The sequence below is a fragment of the Pan paniscus genome, chromosome 8 (assembly GCF_029289425.2).
Source record: "Pan paniscus chromosome 8, NHGRI_mPanPan1-v2.0_pri, whole genome shotgun sequence".
NCBI classification, from domain to species: Eukaryota; Metazoa; Chordata; class Mammalia; order Primates; family Hominidae; genus Pan; species Pan paniscus.
Genome location: NC_073257.2, coordinates 143,562,044 through 143,587,968, shown reverse-complemented (window position 1 = coordinate 143,587,968; position 25,925 = coordinate 143,562,044).

Here is a 25,925-nt window from a genome sequence, read left to right as displayed (position 1 = left end):
GTTTATTGGACTTACAGTTCCACATGGCTGGGGAGGCCTCACAATCTTGGCGGAAGGCAAGGAGGAGCAAGTCATATCTTAGGTGGATGGCAGCAGGCAAAGACAGAGCTTGTACAGGGAAACTCCTCTTTTTAAAACCATCAAATCTTGCGAGACTTATTCATTATCACGAGAACAGCCTGGGAAAGACCTGCCCCCATGATTTAATTACTTCCCACCAGGTCCTGCCCACAACATGTGGGAATTCAAGATGAGATTTGTGTGGGGACACAGCCAACCCATATCAAGAGTGGATGGTCATTTCACTCCCTCCTTCTGTCATGTGGCCTTGAAATATGTTAGGATGAATGAGCTCATGTCCCCACCCATGGGCATGTAGAGTGGGTGGTCATTTCACTCCCTCTTTCATGTGGCCTTGCAGGGTGCTGGAGTCAGTGAGCTCACGTCCCCACCCATGGGTATTGGGCTTGGTCATGCTTCTTGCTTTGTCTGATGGAGTGTAAGCAAGTGTGACTCAAGAAGAGGCCTTCAGTGTGCTGGTGTGGCATGGCCTGGCTCTTGTGCTGGTGGCCTGCCAGGAGATGAGAATGCCCAGCTAATCTGAGCCCCAGAAACCCACGACACAAATGCAAACCCGGCTGTGAGTAGAGCTGCCCAGCAGGGCCCAACCTGGGTCAGGCTGAAGCACATGGGCCTGCAGAGCCACGCACACTAGAATGAAACCATCGTTGGAAGCCAGTGATGTTTTGAGACTGTTCACTGTGCAGCATTATTGTAGCAGCAGCTGGCCAATCCAGGAAATCACAGAACAGTCTACACGTGTGGTCCTGCATTTGTAAGAAGAGCTGCTACGTGTAGATTGAAATGATTCTTTCATATTTGTGCCTGCATATAATTATAGAATGACAAACAATAGAAAAAGAGTGTTTCTATTTCTAAAGGGGTGGTACAATTATGCAATATTTTTATTTGCTCTTTTATGCTTTCTTATAAACACGTAATTTGTGTACACTTTTTTTTTAAAAAAAACACATTCTTTGGGGAGAAATCATGAACTCTCCCTTAGCTATGCAAATATCTCTGAAATCATAACATTAAAACTTAAACCTCCATCAGGGAGGCACTGTCTAGAATACTCTCTAGATAGGGTAGTGGCCTTGCCTATCTTACTTCCCCATAACATAGCACGTGGAAGTATCTGATAAATGTTCATTGAATTAAATCAAAGGCTATTCACATATTGCCACCCAACCTCTATTCCCTGAATACGGTTCTCAAAAATTATCAGGTTGACAGATTTTTATGTGAAATTCACCTATGATATTAGCCCTTTCCAATTCCAAAATGGCTCAATCAGCAAACATTGCCTGAATCTATAAAATGCAAGGGTTAAGGTGAGTTTCTTCCACTGAGGGATGGTGGCAACTCTTCTTTCTTTGCTTGTTGGTTTCTTCTCAGTGACTTTTGATCTTAAGATGAGAGGCTGTGTTCCTGGCCACTGGTCCTACAGGGGAAGAAGCAGCAGGGTCTTGGCATTGGTAGCACAGCTCTGGTATAGTCTAGAAACAGGTGTCTTGCTCCCCTTGTCCAGTGAGACTGTAAGTGTGGGGGGGAAGGAGCTGAGACTTGTGGCCAAACAGCAGCACACTTCCGGCCACGTCTGCAAACATCTCGCATGTGCTGGTCCATGTGGCAGGTCTGTGGCTGCTGCTTTCTTAAATATCATACACCACACATAATTTTTGTTATTAATACATGATAGTGAGAAAAATAAAATATTGCACATTTCCATTATTTTTGCAAATTCCATGCTTTTGTTTATACTATTTTTGAGGGCACATTTCTTTCCTCCTTGGGGACATTTCTAGAAATTTACCACTCTAGTCTGTATAAGGATATAAGCCTTTGTGGCCCATGTGTACAGATATAGGCCTTTCGAAGAAATTTATAAAGATATGCAGATTCGCCATATCCGGAAGTAGGTTTGGATGATTTCAGCAGCAGCGAACATGAACAGGGCTGCGTTCCCACAAGGAAGTGGCTCCTGTGAGTCTTGTGGGAGCCCCTGGGGACTTCTGGTGCCTTTCTTTTTACTGCACTCCAGGCAGGGAGCTTTATGCTTGAACTGCCGATAGTTTTCTTTGAAAATCAACATTTCTGCGTGTTCTGATTTGACCTGAGCACAACCTGAGCAGTGGTGTGGGGCCACATGGTGCGGGTCTGGCTTTAGGTAAATATGGAACTCTGGTGTGTGTGTTTGCTCAGGCTTAACACATAGAGAGTGGGGCCCTCCACCTGCGGTGAACAGGAAATGCTGGGACACTCACAGAAAGTGACAAGCTTTCTAGAAATGAGCCTAGGGAATTCCGCTCCTGGGGTGACCTCAGCATATCTGACTCCTGACAGAGCTTATGCTTTTGCTGTATCCCAGAGCTTTTTGCATGTTGTGTCTTTATTTTCGTTTGTTTCACAGTTCTTTCTTTCTTTATTAATTTCATTGTGTACCCAAAAGTAATTCAGGAGCAAGTTGTTTAGTTTCCTTGTACTTGTGTGGTTTTGAGAATTCCTCTTGGTATTGATTTCTAATTTTGCTCCATTGTGGTCTGAGAAAATGCTTGATGTGATTTCAGTTTTTTGGAATTCATTTAGACTTGCTTTATGACTGAGCATGTGGTCAACTGTAGAGAATGTTCCATGCAAAGAAGGGAAAAATGTATATTCTGTGGTTGTTGGATAGAGTATTCTGTAGATGTCTATTAGGTCCAATTGGTCATATATCTAGTTTAAGCCCAGAGTTTCTTTGCTAGTTTTCTGCCTTGATGATGTGTGTGGTGCTGTCAGTGGGGTGTTGAAGTCCTCCACTATCATTGTAATACTGTCTATGTCTGTTCTTAGTTCTAGTAGTATTTGTTTTATAAAACTGGCCGCTTTGATGTTGGGTGACTAGATATGTAGGATGAACCCTTTATCCCTTTTATATATTCTTTGTCTTTTTTTTTTTTTTTACTGTTATTGTTTTAAAGTCTGTTTTATCTGATATAAGAATAGCAACCCCTGCTCTTTCTGTTTTCCATTCGCATGGTAGATTTTTCTCCATACCCTTACTTCAATCCCCTGGGTGTCATTACATGTTACATGGGTCTCTTGAGGGCACCAGGAAGTTGGTCTTATTTTTTAAAATCCAGTTTGCCACTCATTTAGGCCATTTACATTCAAGGTTCGTATTGATATGTAAAGTTTTATTCCTGTCATAGTGTTGTTAGCTAGTTGCTTTGTAGTTTCCATTGGGTCATTGCTTTATGGAGTCTGTGAGCTTTGTACTTATATGTGCTTTTATGGTAGCAGTATTACTCTTTTGTTTTGTTTGCATGTTTAATACTTTTTTGAACATTTCTTGTAGATCCAGTGTGGTGGTGACAAATTCCCTTAGTGTTTGCTTGTCTGGGAAGTACTTCATTTCTCTTTTGTTTATGAAGCTTGGTTTGCCAGGATATGAAACTCTTGGCTGGATTTTTTTTTTCTTTAAGAAGGCTAAAAATGGGACCTTAATCTCTTCTGGCTTGTAAGGTTTCTGCTGAGAAGTCCACTATTAGTCTGGTAGATTTTCCTCTATGTGTAATTTGTCCCTTTTCTCCAGCTGCCTTTAAGATTTTTTCTTTTGCATTGACCTTGGATGGTCTGAGGACTAAATGCTTTGGGGATGGTCTTGTACAGTATTTTTCAGGAGTTCGTTGAGTTTCTTGAATCTGGATGCCGACCTCTTGTGCAGGTTCCTTCTCATCAGTGGAAGCTGTTACCTCTTATTGTTGAACTTACTTTTGTTTGAATGGGATCCCCCCTCCAAGGGTGTGACTGTTGCCCCTGCTGGGTAGGGCCCTTTGGTTTTGGTTCTATATGATTTTAGGGGGCTTAGGCTCTGAATGAATTCCTTGGTTATAGACAGCCTTTGTGCAGTGGGTTTCTAAATGTTAGTTGTAGGTTGTAGTGGCAGTGTGCTGTGTGTGTGATCAGGCCACATTCCTTTTCCCCTGTCATCCTCCAGAGTCAGCCATGTTCCTTTCTCCCTCTGTCACCCTCCAGCTTCCACCCAGCAATGCAAAAGTTGGGCTCCATGGTCTGAGAGCACAGAAATGTAGAATTATGCTTCCTGGCTTTCATCTGAGGCCAAGTTCCACAGGGACCTTCGGTTGAAACTTTGGTTGACTTTATTTTCTCAGCATGAAGCGTAAGCTGAGAGCTCAGGGTCTGCTGGACCTTGGGCCACCATCCTGTCCTTTCACAAATTCTACCCTACGTTGGCCCTGGAGGAACTCACAAAATGTGGGTTTGAAGGTATTTCTCACTGCTGATTCGACTGCCAACGCTTGGCTGACAATGTGCTGCTGCTGTAAGGGGATTTACCAATCAGAAGTTCCAAAATCTTTTCATTTTGGCAGTTGGGGATTGGCCCTGGGCCATTGGCCTGGCTGGCAATGGAGGTGCTGGGTGTGTGGAACTCGATTGTGATCATCTGGCATTCTGAGGACAAAGGGACAGGATCTGCCTGTGAGCCCCAGCTTTGTGTGGTCATGGCCACTGTGTTAGAGGAATGGAGGTTTCTCCAAACCACTTGCCTGGCAGCTCCTGCTGCTCACACAGGCCTGGCAGAGCTGGGTGGATAGGCTGGTGTTTGTTTTGCTTGCATGTTTAATACTTTTTTGAATATTTCTTGCAGATCCAGTGTGGTGGTGACAAATTCCCAAAATTTGGCAAAAGCCTGTGTCACCGAAGGGAGCATCACACATTCTGGGAGGGTCACAGCAAACGCGTTCAGATCACTCCATCACAGCCATGCTCTCCCCTTGGGAGGGCGACTTCCATTCCGCTCGGGCCCTGAAACCATCAGGCTCCGTGTGCTGGGATGAGGTTCCAAGAAAACCGTAGGCCCTCAATCCTTAGGAGGGACCCCTCTCCTCCACATCCCAGCCTCTGTCCTCACCTGCCACCACCTGCTCCGGAGGAGTCTGCTTACTGGTGCACCTGCAACATGCCCTCCACTTGGTCTTGTCCACAGGACACTCACTTATCCCCAGGTCATGGAGCCAGAAAAAGTCAAGCCAGGCACCAGCTCCACGAACACCCCTGAGGAAGGGTCTCAATGTGCCTGGGCAGCATGTTACAGGTTTCCAGCATGGTTGAGTAGATAGAGTGAGATGGGGAGAGGTGGGACCAGCTGCAGGGCAGTGACACAGAACTGACAGCCGGCTTTCAGGTGATATCACAGTCTCCGTCAGTGTCCAGAAAGAACAATGCAGTGAACATCCCTCTCACTCCAAAGAAATGCCTGAGGCCGGTGATCAAACCCAAGGAGGACACCACACCCACCAGATTCAAGCAGAATGACCCAATTCAGACGCGTTTCCCCAGTGATGACCACCCTGTGCGACCCTTTAGGTGCTCCACTGACTGGAGACTGGGACGGGGGCACTGTGGTGGGTGAGTGGGGCTGGGACAGGGGTGTCCTGCGGGGTGAGTGAGGCTGGGATGTGGGTGTCCTGTGGGGTGAGTGAGGCTGGGATGTGGGTGTCCTGTGGGGTGAGTGGGGCTGGGACAGGGGTGTCCTGTGGGGTGAGTGGGGCTGGGACAGGGGTGTCCTGTGGGGTGAGTGGGGCTGGGACAGGGGTGTCCTGTGGGGTGAGTGGGGCTGGGACAGGGGTGTCCTGTGGGGTGAGTGGGGCTGGGACAGGGGTGTCCTATGGGGTGAATGAGGCTGGGATGTGGGTGTCCTGTGGGGTGAGTGAGGCTGGGATGGGGTGTCCTGTGGGGTGAGTGAGGCTAGAATGGGAGTTTCCTGTGGCTGGGTTGGGTTCACTCCACAGCACTGAGCTGCAGAGGAGGGGAGGCCTGAGGGATGCTGTACCCTGCAGAGCAGCTCATGCCTGTGAGACTCGGGATTTCCAAAAGTCCCTTTGGGTCTGACTTGAGGAAGGGCAGAGATTCCAGGTGGGCCTGTGGTCAGTGCCTTTTCACCCCATTTATAGTTTTTGTCCTTGTTAGGGCAGAATCTGCATATGTAATCTACACTCTTTACCATGTTTAGGTGACAGTTCAGGGGTAACAACTGCGTGCATGTTCCTTTTGCTCCTTCCTAGCCCCTGCCCTCCCTATCCCGGCCTCTGGCCGCCGCTGGATCTGCTATCCCTCCAAGCAGTCCACTGTCTCAGCTCCCTCAGAAGCATGCGATCCTGCGGCATTCTCTTCCTATGCCTGGCTTATTTCCCTGAGCATAAGGACCTCCAGCTCCTTCCGTGTGGTTTCTGGAGATGGCTCAGGAGAGAGGCTGTGGATGGCTGCTGAGGATGTGGCCTTTCCCAAGCTGGCCCTGGAGAGGATCATGGCGGGTAGACCTCAAGAGAGCAGGTGGTGGGAGCCCTAAACAATCTGTTCACAGGGGAGAGGAGGGAGGACAGTGGCGAGGCGGCAGTGCCACCGTTTCCTTCTCTGTGACCACTGGACGTGCGTGCCAGGCTCAGCAGCTGCTGCCCTGGTGGCAGACAGCTGGCTGTGAAAAGCAGGACACCACCAACCCAGCCTCGAAAAGGAAAAGGCTGCCAAGAGAGTTCCCAGCAGACGCTTGTCAGGAATTATGGAACATGAGCCTCACCGCAGGGGCATCAGTGCTGACAAATGCAAATTTTCCCATCATTTTCACTAGCACACTGCTCCACGGCATGGCCTTCTTGACCTTTGGCTCTGTTTCTCCCTCCATCAGTGCCGTGGTCAGCGGCGGAGCCCACAGCTTCTTCCTACCCTACCCCCTTGACTGACCTCTCTGGAGTGTGGCCGTGACCCCTCCATCATTTTCCTAAATGACCAATTAAAAATACTTTTTTTTTCACTCCTTTCCTCACTAATGAAGGACTCATCGATTGTATTAAATTTAGAAATTAGCTAAGCCACATTAATGAGACAGCGCCCCTGTGATGTGGGGATCCAGGTCCACCTGCTGCGTGCCTTTCTGTGACTTGTGTACATGCATCAGAAAAGGCTCTCATTGTACGTATTTTTTTAACCCTTTCCTCTCGATAATACATTGCAAACACTGCACAGACATCAAATATTCTCCCACAACCTAGTGTTTAGTGACTGCTTGGAGTCCCCTGCCCCGGGTCTATTAGTTAATCAGTTAGTTCATTGGCTGCTGTTGGACACCTGGGGTATTTCCAGTGATTTGATTCGAGGTTGCAGATGACACCGCGGTGAGCGTCCTCATAGCGGACTCTTGGAAGACATCCACAAACGTCTGCTGAAGATGAGCTCTTGGGAGCTGACACTCAGGACACTGTCCTGACCATTTCCTCTCTGCTGCATCAGGCCCTTCCGGAGTGAGGGCACATGCACCCAGGGGAACTGGGGAGTGGAAAGCTCCAGGAACCACCCTGGTCAGGAAGAACTGCCTCCAAGCTGTGAGATTTCACCCCTTGCCCAGCTCATGGAAGGGGAGTGCTGGCTCTGGGCAGACCCCCAACTTCTGGGGCCGTGTTTCCAGCTGCCCACCCCGAGGTCATATCCTCAACATCAATTCACTCTGTTGGACACAGACCTTTCATTTCCCTCAGACAAATTGGACTAATCTCATTTCCCTTCCAGTACTCTCCACCGTGGATCTTATATCCCTGTTGATCCAGTCGTTGTGTAGGAAGTCCTGGGTTGGCCACCAACTCCTGCCTCTCCTTCATCTTCCTCTCCAATCCATTTCCAGCTCCCTCTGCAGTGCCTCTCAAACCAGCTTCCTGTCTTCAGCCACAATCACCACTTCCATTCAGGTCTTTTTCCTGCTGCTTAAAACCCTGGCATTGTCTCCATGCCCCAGCCCTCCAGAAAGGATTGGGACAATTATTCCATGAACAGCAGCAACTCCCACCCTTGGAGCAGTGATGACGGGCCAGTAAGTGAGTCAGAGGCACTGTTCTCATTCTGTGGCCAGTCAGTGAGTCAGAGGCACCTGCTCTCATTCTGTGGCCGGTCAGTGAGTCAGAGGCACCTGCTCTCATTCTGTGGCCAGTTAGTGAGTCAGAGGCATTGCTCTCATTCTGTGGCCAGTCAGTGAGTCAGAGGCATTGCTCTCATTCTGTGGCCAGTCAGTGAGTCAGAGGCATTGCTCTCATTCTGTCACTCAGTGCTCATTAGGACAGCCCTAAGGTTGGTATCTTACAACCACTTCACAAACAAGGACACTGAGGCTGAGCGTTCACACTGGTAATCATGGCAGAAAAGGGGCACAGAATGGTGGAATCTGGAGCTAGAATTTCTAGCTCCGGAATTCTGGGTCCATCACTTACTAGCTCTCTGCCTTCAGCTGGGTGTTGGGACCATCCCTATCCAAAACCTCAGCATTATACAACATGCCATGTAACAACCCAGCACATGTACCCCTGAATCCAAAATTAAAAAATTAAATTAAATTAAAATTAAATTATATATGTGTGTATGTGTGTATAAATTATTTTGCAATTAAAAATTATAGAGGCAAGATATATTCATGATTAACATTTTGTGATACTTAAATAAAAAATGCATAACTGATTCATGCTTTGTGTAATTCTAACTTGTCATGGATTAATTATAAAAATGTGCCTTCCATTAATTATTTCAAAAGTAGGAAGTCCAGCTCATGATACAAATGTATAGAATGGAATATTCAAATAAGGCTGAGCTGTCTTCTCACGAGGTTAATTTATAAATTCCACATTTAGAGCCTATAAAATCCTAAGAAAATACATTAAGAATAGATGTAGACACATACCTAGGTGGTGAGCACGGCACACAGCAGGTAGATTTTCAGCCCATGCCTCGCTCCCTCCCTCTGCTGTCTGGTAGCCCCAGTGTCTGCTGTTCCCATCTTCACATCTATACGTATTCAATGTTTAGCTCCCACATATAAGTAAGAACACGTGGTATTGGTTTTCTGTTCTTATATTAGTTCGCTTAAGATAACGGCCTCCAGCTCCAATCATGTTGCTGCAAAGGACATAATTTTGTTATTTTTGATAGGTGCATAGTATTCCATGGTGTATGTGTACATGGCTCTGATAGTGGTGATGATCTTGCATCTTTTGTAAACCTGACAAAGTCTTTGAATGGTATTTCTGTTAGTAAAGAATTCTGGGTTGACGGGTTTTTCTTTTTTTCAGTGCTTTAATAATCTTGCTCCACAGTCTTAGCGTGCCCTGTGTCCAGTGAGAAATCTGCTGTGATTCTTCCATTTGTTCCCTGGTGTTTATGTATCTTCTTTTTCTCTGGCTGCACTTATCCACTTCAGAGGTATTCCAGGAAATAGATGGTAAATCTTAAATTCAAGGGGGTAGCATGAGATTTCATCATGTTACTGGGAATGACATAAAATTTAAAACTTATGGATTATTTATTTGTGGAATTTTCCATTTAATACTTTTGGATGGCAGTAGAATGTGGGTAACTAAAATCATAGAATGGGGGATGGGGGAAACTATGGTATATGCTGCCTATAAGAAACACACTTTAAATATAAAGACATGGATAGGTTAAAAGTAAAAAGTGGAAACAGATATACTAACACTAATAAAAATAGAGTTGGAGTAATTCTGATTGTAGCAATATCAGAGTAAATTTCAGAGCAAAGAATATTACCGTGCATAAAAGAGTTTATTTCATAATGATAAAGGACTAATTCATCCAGAGGATGTAACAATTCTAAATGCATATGCACTTAATAACAGAGTTCCAAAATACATAGAGCAAAAATGGATACAACTACAAAGAAAAACTTAACATGCACAAAATTTAACTTAAAATGAGACATAGACCCAAAAAGAAAACTGAAAAAGGAGAAAATATAAGAGATAATTTTTGTGTCCTTGGGCTGGGCAAATATTTCTTACATATGACATCAAAAATATGATCCATAAAAGAAGAAGAATGATATATTGGGCTTTACCAAAAGTAAGAATATCTACTTTTTGAAGGACATCATTAAGAAAACAAAACAGTAAGCCATAGACTGGGAGAAAGTATTTGCAAGTTATATTTCTGACACAGGACTTGTATTCAGGATTTAGAAAAAACTCTGAAAACCCAAAAATAAGAAAATAAACAGTCCAGTAAAACAATGGGTAAGAGATTTGGATGCTTCGCTAAAGAAGATAAGCGGATGGCAAATAGGCACTCAGAAGATGCTCAACATCATTACTCATGGAGAAATGCAAATTAGAATCACCACGATATCCCACCATAAACCCACTGGAGTGTCTAAAAGCAAAAGACTGACCATACCAGCTCTTGGTGGGAATGAGAGTGAACTGAAACTCCCATACATAGTGGGAATATAAACTAATATAACTTTGGAAAACATTTTGGCAGTTTCTTAAAAAGTTAAAGATAAACCTACTATATGATCTGGCCACTCAACTGCTAGGTATTTTACTCAAGAGAAAAGAAAGCATGTGTCCATATATAAACTTGCATATGAACTTAACTTTCACAGAAGTTTTATTAGGAATATCCCCCAAATGGAAGCAACTCCAAGTTCACCAGCAGGTGAAAGAAAAACAATGAGCGTGTGCATTCAAGGGAATATTACCCAGAGATACATAAAGAATGATGTATTATTGATAATGCGACAACATGGAGGAAACTCTAAAATAGTTTGAGTAGAAGAAGCCAGTCGAAAAACAGTGCATACTGTATGGTTCAATTTGTAAAAACTTTTATCAAATGCAAATTGGTTTATAGTGACAGGAAGCAGAAGGGGGGTTTCCTGGGATGGAGGGAGAGGCCTTGGGGAAGGCAGGAGGGATTTAAAAAGAAGCTTCTTTTGAGGAAGGACTGGATCTTTTCCTTACCTTGACTGTGGTAATGATGCCATGATGTGCGCAGATTTCAAAACTTATCAAACTGTGCAGTGTGTGCAGAACGGGCAATTTGTCAAGTGCTAATTGTACCCCGATGAGGTATTGGCAAGAGCCACTTGTTAATTTTTGAAAATATCAGTATATGGTCAATTCTTTTTTAAATTTTTTTTAACTTTTATTTTAGGTTCACGGTACATGCGCAGGTTTGTTATGTAGATAAACTCGGGTCACGGGGGTTTGATGTACAGATTATTTCATTGCCCGGGTACTAAACTTAGTATGCAATGGTTATTTTTTTCTGATCCCCTTCCTCCTTCCACCCTCCACCCTCAAGTAGGCCCCAGTGTGTGCTGTTCCCCTTCTTGTGTCCATGTGTTCTCATCATTTAGCCCCCACTTCTAACTGAGAACATGCAGTATTTGGTTTTCTGTTCCTGCATTAGTTTGCTAAGGATAATGGCATAGAATGGGAGGAAATATCTGCAAACTATATGCATCTGATAGAGGTCTAATATCTAGCCCTATAAAGAGCTTAAACAAATTTATAAGCAAACACCAAACAGCCCCACTGAGAAGTGGGCAAAGGACATGAACAGACACTTTTCAAAAGAAGACATGGCCAATTCTTGGCATACAAAAGCTTCTAGAAAGCTGCCTGCCATCCTGGAAATGAGTGCACAGGTAAGCCCTGTCCTCGTCACCACAGTAGAGGAAGGCAGGAGAGGCATGAGATGGGATGAGTGTCCGTGAATAATGCTCCCATGAAGACCGCCTGGCCCTACTGGCCACCACAGTCACCTGGCTGGTGACAGAGACACTGCGATAGGACCACCTGCCCGCTCATGAAGACCGCCTGGCCCTGCTGGCCACCACAGGCACCTGGCAGGTGACAGAAACGCCACGATAGGACCACCTGCCTGCTCACAAAGACCGCCTGGCCCTGCTGGCCACCACAGGCACCTGGCAGGTGACAGAAACGCCACAATAGGACCACCTGCCTGCTCACGAAGACCACCTGGTCCTGCTGGCCACCACAGCCACCTGACTGGTGACAGAGATGCTGCGATAGGACCACCCGACTGCTCACGAAGACCACCTGGCCCTGCTGGCCACCACAGCCACCTGGCAGGTGACAGAAACGCCACGATAGGACCACCTGCCTGCTCACAAAGACCGCCTGGCCCTGCTGGCCACCACAGGCAACCTGGCTGGTGACAGAGACGCTGCGATAGGACTGCCCGCCCGCTCCCCCACGCCCAAGCTGCTTACCACAGATTAAATGTGAAAGGCATCTTCACCCCGCAGTTGCCTCGCAGGTCACCGTGAAGCAGAAGGAAAACCAGGAAGGCTTGCAAGACAATTTAGGTAGAAATTGCTGCCCCTGATTTATGACTTTAATTAAGAGCTTTTTAAGCTTTAATTAAAAAGGTACATGAGCATTCAGTATTCAAGAAAAATGACTTTGTGTTTGGGTCAATGGAATAACATAAAATAAAATGAGATACATATTTCTAGTCAGAAGCTTCACATAAGAAAGCTATGTACATAATTAAAAAGTAAATTTAAACTGATTTGGGCATAAAGTCTTTATAATGGGGAAGGGGGCTGAAGGGAATATATTTTTCCTCTATTGCAATATAGTTGGATATCAGATTTCACATATTAATGAAGTTACTTTCTGGGATGAGACCAAGGTGACAGCATGGACAGCGTGTGAAGTTATTATTGATGGCAACCGACGCCCCTCAGTGGGCTTGGGCAGCCCCTCCACGTTGCTGGGTGTGGAGGGTGTGTCCTTGGTCTCTACCTCATGGCTTTATCTGCTTTGTATTTTCCTTTGCATTTGTTTGTTTTGCTCCTCAGACCTGGGAAACTTCAGGGAACAGCACTAGGTCAAAGTCTTATTTAGCAATGTATGAATCTCCCGTGTGAATCAGCTCAGGGACATGGCGTCCAGAAGGAGGAGAAAGCCCCAGAGAAAGTCTCTCACCGTGCCCTTGGCCACAGGTGACCTTGGCAGAGGTCGGAGCTCTGGGCCTCAGGGACATCAAGGCTTTGCTGTGAGCTGAGGTTAAGAGTGCCCACGTGTTTGCTGTAGGCCCATAGGAGTGTGAGTGAGTGGTAGCAGGGAGGGTAACTCCAAGGCACAGGCTTGTTCTTTGAACATCTGCCCTCTGGACCTGCTGGCCAGTGGCAGCAGGAGGAGGGGGCAGTGACAGTGCCAGTTAGCTCAGAATGGTGAGTACCAGGCACTGGCCACCCTGTGGGCTGCAGAGCCTGCAGGTGCCAGTGTCTGAAGGGTTGTATGACCCACCAGTGCCTGATCCACAGCACTCCTATGATGCTCCACTCAGTGGCCTTCTGCATTCGCAGTGACCTCCCCACCACGTCCCTGGGAGGTTACTGGAAGGCGTCACTCCCCTGAGCATGACTGGAATCTCATATGGTGGCCTGGGGCGTGTTGCAATTCTGGCCAGGGGATCAAAGCTGTGCAAGATTTCTACACTTGTGCTGTGTCCTCTGATTCCTCAAACTATCCCTACAGTGTCTTTGCTAAACCTCCTGGACACTGCCCTGTGGGGCTGACGTCTTCCCCTAAACTCCCTTTTTTCTTACTTCTTGATTTATTCTAAAGAATTATGTCCCCTCCTGGCTTCGTGGTCTGGCCATTGGCTGGAATGGAACTCCAGAGTCGGGGCCTTGAAGCAGACGGTCAGCTCCCAGTGACCGCCCAGCGTCGCTAAGCCTAGTGGCAAGGCCGCTTGGTTGCTCCCATCGGAAGGAACTATGCATTTAGAAATAGGGCTTTTACTAATTAGGTGAACTGTTTGTTCCAAAAGGACTTAATCAGACATTGCCTTCAAACAACAAGCTTGAATACTGCATTTAAGGGCTATTCATCTTACAGAAGGATTTCTCCCTGCCCATTTTCAGGGACCTGTTTCTGTACCACGTGCTGTCTACCTGCAGTTAGTTAGGTGAGAAGGGCTTAAAGCGTCAGCTTACCCTCCCACCCAACGATCACATTTTCTCTTACTTTATGATGTGCTGTGATTCTAGAACAACACAAAAATACCAAAGAGAAAAAGAATCAGAACCACGAAGGGCTTCCACATATCCTCAAGGTCTATCCAAACGCTTCCTTTCCACACTACAATTTCTGATTGCTCATCATATGCAAATCATGCCTTGGGACCTCAATAAGGAACTATTTTGGAACAGAACACAACTCATTCTAGAAATGTTTCCTTCCTAATTTGGTACTACTGTTTAAGTGGCTTCAGAAGTGCTGCAACTCAACTCAATTAAAGGGCCACTTTTCAGCTCCATCTTAAATTACTCCAAGAGGCATTTTTTACAAAGGACTTTCAGAGTATGCTGAGGACGTGGAGGATGCCAGCTCAGCTCAGGGACATGGAAGGACATCTTTATTGTACTTCTCACCTTCTGGGCCACAAATCAAACATGAAGACATAAATTGTCAAACATTTTAATCACTGAGCAGCTGGAAAATCGGTTTGTTTTTCAAATCACACTTGTGGTAAGTGGTAGAAGATAAACACCAACTGTTTGCTTCCTTAAGAGAAACAGAATGTTTTCATAACAAATGAAAGAAAAATTGCACAGAATTGACATGTCAACTTTTAGAAATGTTCCGTGTTTGGAGCAACAGCACACCAACTCCCTGTGTTCCCAAGTTCTTGTACTAGGGCAGAAGACCTTGTCCACTGTGACCTGATCAGAATCGCAGAGCCTTCCCTCAGCCCCACCCCCAGGGTGTGCTTGTGTGTTTAGCCTTCAAAAGGGGGGACCTCAGGGTGAAAGAAGGAAGAAGGTGGGGGAGAATGTAATCCCACAGCAGCTCCTAGACCTTGGCCTTATAGAACTGTGGTGCATTGGTGTGAGGAATAGGATCTAGGGCCAGATGGCTGGCTGGACTTTAAATCCTCTCTCTGCTGCTCTGCAGCTTTCAGCCACAATGACCCTGGTAAGCCTCAAACTCATGGTCTGCAAAATGGGAGAAATGAGAGCCCTTGCCCATCAAGCTGGGTGAGGAGAGGATGAGTTAACGCACTTCTGCATAGAGAAGGTAACAGAAAGGACAACTTTACCTGCTTCTTTTCAGTATCACTAGTACAGAAGTTTTGAAAAGCAGCTTGTGGTTGAGGTGAAAGATGAGGGTAAGGGTCAGCAAAAGTCGGGGAGCAGGGAGCCCCAAGGGCTGTCCCTCTACAAAAACATCAAAAACAGAAAGAGAGACACAGAGAACTATTGAGATAACCTTGTCAGAACTCTGGAAAGTAGTCAAAGGTTTACAGCAACCAAACAAATGTTTTATCAAGAAAAAGGTGACTTAAAGATGGTGGGAGAGCCTTGTGGCATTTGAACTTAGCACTGCCTCATCCTCACCCTGTGTGGTGCTGGTCTTGAATATGGTGGTCCAGGCTTCAGTGTGGATCCCGGGCTCTGGGGGAGGGTGGATCTGATTCCCAAGCAATCATGTTTGTCTGTTTTGACTTGCTTGGGGTGTCCCTTAAGGAGTAACAGTGGGCCATTGTTTTGCCTAACTTAGAACTCCCTCACCACAGAAAAGTGGACAGCAGAGAGTGTTTCTTGCCAACATTGAAAAGTCAATGAACAAACTGCTGACACCTGGGTCAAACAATAGATGAGCCAAAAGCCTGGGGGATAATCTGAGAGTTACTCTGGGGATTAAGGGGTTTGAAAATCTCTTGCATATAATATAGAATGCCATGTGTATGACCAGTACAGCATGTAGACTCAGAAAGGACCTGAGAAGACCTAATGTTTCACCTCCAGCTTATCTTTGGGTTCATTGCAAGCAGGAAGTAAAGGCTAAGGCAGAGTTGAATGGACTGGCTAAGTGGAGGGGTGCTGCGATACAGAACTGATTTGCAAAGACCAGGGGAGTATTTCCTTTAATTTTTTTTCTGGGGCCAAGGGAGGTGTTCCAGGCATTCAAGGAAATCTCTGTCAAAACATTGCTGACCATATCATATACAATAAAGAAGGTAGTCTTTAAAAATAGTTCAGAAAAGTCACTAAACAAGCAACTGCAACCTACAGCAAGGGACAACAAAAAACCTTGAGGAGAAGAACAGTCTGATTTTCAGATTCATCCCACTATAATATTCAAGATGTCTCATTTGCAACAAAAATATAACAAGACATGCAAAAACAAAAAAGAACGGCTTGCTTGTAAGCAAAAGTAAGCAGAAATTAAGCAGACATTAAACTTACTAGAGGAAGACTTCAAATCAATTTAAGCACATTTCAATTATGGAGAATATTATTAAACATGTTTGAAAAGCTATAGAAAACCATTGGCAAAGAAATAAAGGAAAATGAGAGAATGATATCCCCCAAAATAAAGCATATCAGTAAAGAGATAGAAATTATAAAGAGGAACCAAATTGAAATTCTAGAATTAAAAAGTAGAAGACCTTAAACAAAAAAAAATAACTAGAGGAGTTCAACAGTAGATTTAAACAGGAAGAAGAAATAATCAGAGAATTTAAAGACAGGACCATTGAAATTATTGATTCTGAGGGGAGGAGAGTGATATAAAGGGGCAGAGAGACTATATGAAGAAATATGGCCAAAACTTTTCTAAATTTTATGAAATATGTGAATATACAAATCCAAGGAGCTCAGCAAACTAAGTAGGATAAGCTCAAAGAGATCTACACTGAGATGTATAATCAAATTAAAGTAAAATAAAATAAATAATTCCATTTACAATATCAAAAATTATGAAATACTTAGGAATAAACTTAACCAAGGAGGAGAAAGCACGGTATACTGAAAACTATAAAACATTGCTGAAATAAATTAAAGATTACATAAATAAGTGGAAAGGCATCTTATGTTCATGGATTAGAAGACTTAACATTGTTAGGATGGCAACAGTACCCAGAGCTACTTATGAATTCAGTGCAGTCCCTGTCAATTTTACAAGAACCCTTTTTGCAAAAATGAAAGAGCTAATTCTAAAATTCATATGGAATTGCAAAAAACCTTGAATAGTTCTTGCAAAAGAAAAACAAAGAAGAATGAAGTTGAAGAACTTACACTTCCTGATTTCAGAACTTAACTACAAAGCTACAATAATTAAAACAATGTGATGCTGGCGTATTGATAAATATACAGACCAATGGAATGGAAGTGGGAGTTCAGAAATAAGCCTATGTAACCCATTGGTTTTCAAGAGGGTGTGAAAGCCAGTCAATGAAAAAAATAATTTCTCTAACAAATGGTGCTGGAACAACTGGATATCCACATGCAAAAAAATGAAGTTTGACTGCTACATAACACAATATGCAAAAATTAACAGAAAGAGGATCAAAGACCCAATTTAAGAGCTAAAACTAAAACACTATTAGGAGGGGCAAATCTTAATGACCTAAGATTTGGTAATAGATTTTTCAATATGACACCAAAAACACAAGCAATAAAAGAAACAATTGATAAATTGGATTTTATCCTAATTAATTTTTTTTTTGAGACAGAGTTTTGCTCTTGTTGCCCAGGCTGCAGTGCAATGGCACGATCTCAGCTCACTGCAACCTCCACCTCCCGGGTTCAAGTGATTCTCCTGTCTCAGCCTCCCAGATAGCTAGGATTACAGGCATGCGCCACCATGCCTGGCTAATTTTGTATTTTTAGTAGAAATGTTGGTCAGGCTGGTCTCAAACTCCCAACCTCAGGTGATCCACCTGCCTCGCCCTCCCAAAGTGCCGGGATTACAAGCGTGAGCCACCACGCCCAGCCAAATTAAAAATTTCTGTGCATCGGAGGACGCTATCAAGAGAGTGAAAAGACAACCTACAGAATTAGAGAAAATAGTTGCAAATTATATATTGGATAAGAATCTAGTATCCAGATTATATACAATCTTTCAACTCAACAACAGAAAGAAAAACAACTTAATTATAAAATGGGTAAAGAGCTGGCATACACATTTCATCAAAGAGTTTATGCAAATGGCCAAAAAGCACACTGCTCTACATCAGTAGTCATTAGGGTTAACAGCAATCAAAACCACAGTGAGATACCACTCCACATCCACTAGGATGGCTATAATAAAGATAAAAAAAGAGGAAAATCACAAGTGTTAGCAAGATTTTGTAGAAATTTGAACTCTTGTACCTTATTGGTAGGAGTGCAAAATGGTGCAGCTGCTGTGGAAAACAGTTCTGTGGTTCTTCAAAAAGTTGAACATAACATCCCCATATGACCCAGCAGTTCTCCTCCTAGGTATATATCTGAAGGAATTGAAAATAGATATTCAAAAAAATACTTGCATGAGAATATTTATAGCAACACTATTCACCAAAAGGCAAAGGTAAAAACAACCCACATGTTCATTAACAGGTAAGTGGGCAGAAATGTATAGCCACACTCTTATTCAGGCATTAAAAGGAATGACTACGATGACAGGGATGAATATTGAAAACATGATACCAAGTTAACAAAGCCGGACACAAAAGGCCACAGGGTGTATGATTCCATTTACATGAAATGTCCAGAACAGGTAAATCCAGGGAGACAGCAGATTCCTGTTGTCCGAGGCAGTGGGGGAGTGACTGTCTATTCAGCCTGGGGGCTTCTTTGGGGCTGATGAAAATATTCTGGAGCTAGACAGTGGTGATGGCCACACAGCACTGAATGTGTTGGATGCCGCTGAATTGTACACTTTGTGCTTAATGTTATTTTATCTCAATGAAAAAGTAAATACACAAAAGAGAAAGCCAAGAGAGTGGATTCTGACAAATGGAATTCAATCCTGACCTAACCCCTTTCTAGCTGTGTGACCCGGACAAGTCATTTAACCTCCTAAGTCAGTTTTCTTGTTTGAGAAGATACCAGAAATAGCACACACATTTTGTGAGACTAAAACGCAATGATGCACGTGAATGTGGTTTTATGCAAATATGACGCCCCTGTGGGTCATGTGGGTCATGCTAAAACCATCCCCAGGCTGTGTACCTGTCACGGGAGCTAACGGAGTGGACCGATTTTCATGAGACCGAGTGCTTAATGTGGTGCCCTCAATGTAGGTTGGGAACAATCAGGAAACAGCATCACCCCCAACCGCCCAAGTGACAGTCAGCTTGAGAGTATCGGGACCAGAAAGGGCTGTGGATATCCAGTCGTTCACATCTCCCTCATTTCCGCATTGGGCTCAAGCCTGTGATCCCGGATCTCAGACAAACAACTCTTGGGGTAAATAACAGACATCCCTTGGGGTAAATAACAGAGGTGTTTGTCCCCGCTCAGCATCTGGCCTTCGTCCCCGCCCAGCACCCCAGGGGCAGTATATCCATGGCCCCTCCATCCTCTGGTTTGGCCAGTGGGGAGTCCTGGTGGGAGAAGGGAGCAAGGGAGGGCCGAGTGACAGGCAATGACTCCCCTGGCCCCTCCCCCCAGCCTCTCCACAGGGCCTCCCGGGCCAGGCCCAGCCCAGGGCGCCACACTGCCCCCGTCCACACCTCTGTGGATACATATCAGTCCGCTTTCATGCTGCTGAGAAAGTCATACCCAAGACTGGGTAATTTATAAAGAAAAAGAGGTTTAATGGACTCACAGTTCCATGTGGCTGGGGAGGCCTCACAATCATGGCAGAAGGTGAAAAGCAGGTCTTACATGGCGGCAGCAAGAGATAATGAGAACCAAGCACAAGGGGTTTCCTCTTATAAAACCATCAGATCCCATGAGACTTATTCACTACCATGAGGACAGTATAGGGGAAACCACCCTCATGATTCAATTATCTCCCACCTGGTCCTTCCCGTAACATGGGAATTATGAGAGCACAGTTCAAAATGAGATTTGGGTGGGGACACAGCCAAACTATATCAATCTCTCTTCCTGAAACTGTCACGTCACCCATGTGAGTGACCTGTCTCCTACTGGGACCCTGGCTGGCCTTTGCTGGACTCTGGACTTGGTTGTTCATGGGATGTGTGAGTGTCCTAAACCACGGACAGCCTGGACAGGGAGGAAGGACTTCTCCATGTGACTTTCGCCAGAGCCTCAAAGCAGCCCCCAGAGCACTCCCACACCTGCTTTATGGGGCTCGCCTTTCCTGGAGCCTCCTCTATGTGTGGCCCTGTGTGAGGCGCCTGGGCAGTGAATCAGGTGACCCACAGCCCTCTGCAGCCAGGCCACCCTGAGGGGTGGGTGAGATATTCTGCCAAGATGCCACAGAAACTCAACCTATGTCCTTCCTCTTACCTTAGTGAACTCCAGCGTTGCAGAGCTTGGAACGAACGTGTGGCCTAGGGAGCTTCATGGGGAAGACGCCATGAGAGAGGCCTTGGAGAAGAGACGGCGGCCCAGGAGGAGCTGGGCACCCTGGACGGGCAGAGCTTGTGAAAGAGGCACAGAGCTCCTTTGAAGAAGTTGGATCAGCTGTAGCTGGCAGAGGGGAACCAGGGTTGAAGCACTGGGCCACCTCCCATGGGCCCCTTCCCCTCTGGAAGAGCTGCTGGTGCAGGCCCAGCTGTTCAGCTATCCTCTCCTGGCCAGCTCTTTTCAGACGAAGCAGTGCCACTGTCAGGCCACGGCCCGTGGCCACCCTCTGGGAGGCTTCTCTGTGTTGAGGGCAGCTCCCTTGGGTGGTACATAGAACTCACCTCCCCCGTCGGCTTGGGAGGCAGGAAGTAACTCAGGCTCTGTCCATCAGAGGCTCCGACGGGAGAGTTCAATTTGGAGGAGAGTATTTGGTGGCCGAGGTAGCTGCCATGGTCTGAATGTCTGTGTCCCCCGCAAACTCACATGCTGGAACCGTAACCCGAGATAGGATGCTGTTGGAGATGAGGCCTTGGGGGTGATGAGGTCAGGGGGGCAGAGCCCTCGCGAGGGGAGTGAGTGCCCTTTATGAATGAGGCTCGAGGGACCGCATGCTTCCCTCCCACTGTGAGAGGGCGCAGCAAGAAACGCCGTCTAAGGATGAGGAAACCGGCCTTCACCGGCCGCCAATTTGCCGGCACTTTGGTCTTGAACTTCCCGGATTCCAGGACTGAGAGGAAGAAATGTCTGTTGTTTAGAAGCCGCCAGTCTATGGTCTTCATCACAACAGCGTGAACAGACTCCGCAGAGGCTGAGGCACTTGGATTTTGGTGGTAGCAGCAGCAGGGGTCGTTCCTGAGGGGCAGCGAGGTCTGGGCGCGGACCGGAAGTGGCCCTGATGTCGGCCGCAGCGTCGCGGACCGGAAGTGGCCCTGATGTCAGCCGCAGCGTCAGGCAGCAGAGCTGGTCCCTGCATCCGGGGTCCAGGGGTGGCCGCTCTGGAGTTTCCTCCTCAGGCTGGCTCTGCATCGTGGTCTCGGGCTTAGCCCTGTGCTGACCTGTGGCCTGCGTCTGGGCTCTCCCTATAAGTGAGCTGCTGGACACTCAGTCCTGAAACTCTCCAAGCGGATTCCATGGGATCTAGCAGACACAGGTGAAAGCAAGCTGCGCACAGCTCCGTGGAGGACCCCACCTCTCTCCCACTGCTCTCCCTCACCTCTCTCCCCCACCTCCCCCACCTCTCTCCCCCACCTCTCTCCCACCTCTCTCCCACCTCTCTCCCCCACCTCTCCCCACCTCTCTCCCCCACCTCTCTCCCACCGCTCTCCCTCACCTCTCTCCCCCACCTCCCCCCACCTCTCTCCCCCACCTCTCTCCCACCTCTCTCCCATCTCTCTCCCCCACCTCTCCCCACCTCTGCCCCCACCTCTCTCCCCCACCTCTCTCCCACCTCTCTCCCCCACCTCTCTCCCACCTCTCTCCCACCTCTCTCCCCCACCTCTCCCCACCTCTCTCCCCCACCTCCCCCCACCTCTCTCCCCCACCTCTCTCCCACCTCTCTCCCATCTCTCTCCCCCACCTCTCCCCACCTCTGCCCCCACCTCTCTCCCCCACCTCTCTCCCACCTCTCTCCCCCACCTCCCCCCACCTCTCTCCCCCACCTCTCTCCCACCTCTCTCCCATCTCTCTCCCCCACCTCTCCCCACCTCTGCCCCCACCTCTCTCCCCCACCTCTCTCCCACCTCTCTCCCCCACCTCTCTCCCACCTCTCTCCCACCTCTCTCCCCCACCTCTCCCCACCTCTCTCCCCCACCTCCCCCCACCTCTCTCCCCCACCTCTCTCCCACCTCTCTCCCATCTCTCTCCCCCACCTCTCCCCACCTCTGCCCCCACCTCTCTCCCCCACCTCTCTCCCACCTCTCTCCCCCACCTCTCCCCACCTCTCTCCCCCACCTCTCTCCCACCGCTCTCCCTCACCTCTCTCCCCCACCTCCCCCCACCTCTCTCCCCCACCTCTCTCCCACCTCTCTCCCATCTCTCTCCCCCACCTCTCCCCACCTCTGCCCCCACCTCTCTCCCCCACCTCTCTCGCACCTCTCTCCCCCACCTCCCCCCACCTCTCTCCCCCACCTCTCTCCCACCTCTCTCCCATCTCTCTCCCCCACCTCTCCCCACCTCTGCCCCCACCTCTCTCCCCCACCTCTCTCCCACCTCTCTCCCCCACCTCTCTCCCACCTCTCTCCCACCTCTCTCCCCCACCTCTCCCCACCTCTCTCCCCCACCTCCCCCCACCTCTCTCCCCCACCTCTCTCCCACCTCTCTCCCATCTCTCTCCCCCACCTCTCCCCACCTCCGCCCCCACCTCTCTCCCCCACCTCTCTCCCACCTCTCTCCCCCACCTCTCCCCACCTCTCTCCCCCACCTCTCTCCCACCGCTCTCCCTCACCTCTCTCCCCCACCTCCCCCCACCTCTCTCCCCCACCTCTCTCCCACCTCTCTCCCATCTCTCTCCCCCACCTCTCCCCACCTCTGCCCCCACCTCTCTCCCCCACCTCTCTCCCACCTCTCTCCCCCACCTCTCCCCACCTCTCTCCCCCACCTCTCTCCCACCGCTCTCCCTCACCTCTCTCCCCCACCTCCCCCCACCTCTCTCCCCCACCTCTCTCCCACCTCTCTCCCACCTCTCTCCCCCACCTCTCCCCACCTCTCTCCCCCACCTCTCTCCCACCGCTCTCCCTCACCTCTCTCCCCCACCTCCCCCCACCTCTCTCCCCCACCTCTCTCCCACCTCTCTCCCATCTCTCTCCCCCACCTCTCCCCACCTCTGCCCCCACCTCTCTCCCCCACCTCTCTCCCACCTCTCTCCCCCACCTCTCCCCACCTCTCTCCCCCACCTCTCTCCCACCGCTCTCCCTCACCTCTCTCCCCCACCTCCCCCCACCTCTCTCCCCCACCTCTCTCCCACCTCTCTCCCATCTCTCTCCCCCACCTCTCCCCACCTCTGCCCCCACCTCTCTCCCCCACCTCTCTCCCACCTCTCTCCCCCACCTCCCCCCACCTCTCTCCCCCACCTCTCTCCCACCTCTCTCCCATCTCTCTCCCCCACCTCTCCCCACCTCTGCCCCCACCTCTCTCCCCCACCTCTCTCCCACCTCTCTCCCCCACCTCTCCCCACCTCTCTCCCCCACCTCTCTCCCACCGCTCTCCCTCACCTCTCTCCCCCACCTCCCCCCACCTCTCTCCCCCACCTCTCTCCCACCTCTCTCCCACCTCTCTCCCCCACCTCTCCCCACCTCTCTCCCCCACCTCTCTCCCACCGCTCTCCCTCACCTCTCTCCCCCACCTCCCCCCACCTCTCTCCCCCACCTCTCTCCCACCTCTCTCCCATCTCTCTCCCCCACCTCTCCCCACCTCTGCCCCCACCTCTCTCCCCCACCTCTCTCCCACCTCTCTCCCCCACCTCTCCCCACCTCTCTCCCCCACCTCTCTCCCACCGCTCTCCCTCACCTCTCTCCCCCACCTCCCCCCACCTCTCTCCCCCACCTCTCTCCCACCTCTCTCCCATCTCTCTCCCCCACCTCTCCCCACCTCTCTCCCCCACCTCTCCCCACCTCTCTCCCCCACCTCTCTCCCACCGCTCTCCCTCACCTCTCTCCCCCACCTCCCCCCACCTCTCTCCCCCACCTCTCTCCCACCTCTCTCCCACCTCTCTCCCCCACCTCTCCCCACCTCTCTCCCCCACCTCTCTCCCACCGCTCTCCCTCACCTCTCTCCCCCACCTCCCCCCACCTCTCTCCCCCACCTCTCTCCCACCTCTCTCCCATCTCTCTCCCCCACCTCTCCCCACCTCTGCCCCCACCTCTCTCCCCCACCTCTCTCCCACCTCTCTCCCCCACCTCTCCCCACCTCTCTCCCCCACCTCTCTCCCACCGCTCTCCCTCACCTCTCTCCCCCACCTCCCCCCACCTCTCTCCCCCACCTCTCTCCCACCTCTCTCCCACCTCTCTCCCCCACCTCTCCCCACCTCTCTCCCCCACCTCTCTCCCACCGCTCTCCCTCACCTCTCTCCCCCACCTCCCCCCACCTCTCTCCCCCACCTCTCTCCCACCTCTCTCCCATCTCTCTCCCCCACCTCTCCCCACCTCTGCCCCCACCTCTCTCCCCCACCTCTCTCCCACCTCTCTCCCCCACCTCTCCCCACCTCTCTCCCCCACCTCTCTCCCACCGCTCTCCCTCACCTCTCTCCCCCACCTCCCCCCACCTCTCTCCCCCACCTCTCTCCCACCTCTCTCCCATCTCTCTCCCCCACCTCTCCCCACCTCTGCCCCCACCTCTCTCCCCCACCTCTCTCCCACCTCTCTCCCCCACCTCTCCCCACCTCTCTCCCCCACCTCTCTCCCACCGCTCTCCCTCACCTCTCTCCCCCACCTCCCCCCACCTCTCTCCCCCACCTCTCTCCCACCTCTCTCCCATCTCTCTCCCCCACCTCTCCCCACCTCTGCCCCCACCTCTCTCCCCCACCTCTCTCCCACCTCTCTCCCCCACCTCTCCCCACCTCTCTCCACCACCTCTCTCCCACCGCTCTCCCTCACCTCTCTCCCCCACCTCCCCCCACCTCTCTCCCCCACCTCTCTCCCACCTCTCTCCCATCTCTCTCCCCCACCTCTCCCCACCTCTGCCCCCACCTCTCTCCCCCACCTCTCTCCCACCTCTCTCCCCCACCTCTCCCCACCTCTCTCCCCCACCTCTCTCCCACCGCTCTCCCTCACCTCTCTCCCCCACCTCCCCCCACCTCTCTCCCCCACCTCTCTCCCACCTCTCTCCCATCTCTCTCCCCCACCTCTCCCCACCTCTGCCCCCACCTCTCTCCCCCACCTCTCTCCCACCTCTCTCCCCCACCTCTCCCCACCTCTCTCCCCCACCTCTCTCCCACCGCTCTCCCTCACCTCTCTCCCCCACCTCCCCCCACCTCTCTCCCCCACCTCTCTCCCACCTCTCTCCCATCTCTCTCCCCCACCTCTCCCCACCTCTGCCCCCACCTCTCTCCCCCACCTCTCTCCCACCTCTCCGCCTCACATCTCCCCCCACCTCTCTCCCCCACCTCTCCCCCACCTCTCCCCCACCTCTCCCCCGCCTCTCCCCCACCTCTCTCCCACCTCTCCCCCACCTCTCTGCCTCACATCTCCCCCCACCTCTCTCCCCCACCTCTCCCCCACCTCTCCCCCACCTCTCCCCCGCCTCTCCCCCACCTCTCTCCCACCTCTCCCCCACCTCTCCGCCTCACATCTCCCCCCACCTCTCTCCCCCACCCCTCCCCCACCTCTCCCCCGCCTCTCCCCCACCTCTCTCCCACCTCTCCCCCACCTCTCCCCCTCACATCTCCCCCCACCTCTCTCCCCCACCTCTCCCCCACCTCTCCCCCCACCTCTCCCCATCCACCTCTCCCCCACCTCTCTCCCACCTCTCCCCCACCTCTCCCCCTCACATCTCCCCCCACCTCTCTCCCCCACCTCTCCCCCACCTCTCCCCATCCACCTCTCCCCCACCTCTCCCCCACCTCTCCCCCTCACATCTACCCCCACCTCTCCCACACCTCTCCCACACCTCTCCCCCACCTCTCCCCCCACCTCTCCCCCACCTCTCCCCATCCACCTCTCCCCCACCTCTCCCCCCACCTCTCCCACACCTCTCCCACACCTCTCCCCCACCTCTCCCCCACCTCTCTCCCACCTCTCCCCCACCT